Source organism: Myotis brandtii, unplaced genomic scaffold, assembly GCF_000412655.1.
Source record: "Myotis brandtii unplaced genomic scaffold, ASM41265v1 scaffold139, whole genome shotgun sequence".
Classification (NCBI taxonomy): Eukaryota; Metazoa; Chordata; class Mammalia; order Chiroptera; family Vespertilionidae; genus Myotis; species Myotis brandtii.
Genome location: NW_005354965.1, coordinates 401,233 through 401,617, shown reverse-complemented (window position 1 = coordinate 401,617; position 385 = coordinate 401,233). Strand labels below are relative to the sequence as shown.

The window sequence follows — 385 nt, the reverse complement described above, 5'->3', positions numbered from 1 at the left end:
GCTCCTCTGGGCACGTCCCGACCGCGTCTCCCGCACCCCGGGGTTCCGGCGGGTCCTAGCTCCCCCCGGTTGCTCTCTGCTCGTATTGTTTTCGCGTTCGCCCACTCGGGAGGCGGGGAGGCATCTCGAGAGCTCGGACCGAGAGGAGGGAGGCGAGGCAGCGGCGTCCAGGCGGCCGGCGCCGAATGGAAGTGACAGTGTCCGGGCGTTGGCGCTCGGTCTTCCCGCGGCAGGAGGTCCGCGCTGACTCGCGGCGGTGGCGGCACTTGGTATTTGTCGGCCGATTTTTGTCAACTTCGGGAGGGAGTGCGTGCGTGCGTGTGGCCGTGTGTCTGTCTCCGACCTGGGCACCTCCGGGCCCGGGGTTTCGGTGACGCTGCCTGGG

At 69.6% G+C, this 385-nt stretch overlaps 1 long non-coding RNA gene across 1 annotated transcript in view; it reads left to right on the top strand.

The window, feature by feature from the left end:
* The first annotated feature begins 43 nt into the window (after window positions 1-43).
* Window positions 44-385, top strand: part of LOC106725142 — a 43,863-nt gene continuing 43,521 nt past the window's right edge. The window contains exon 1 of the long non-coding RNA XR_001361011.1: window positions 44-269. This is a non-coding gene — a long non-coding RNA (uncharacterized LOC106725142). The remainder of the gene's footprint in view (window positions 270-385) is intronic.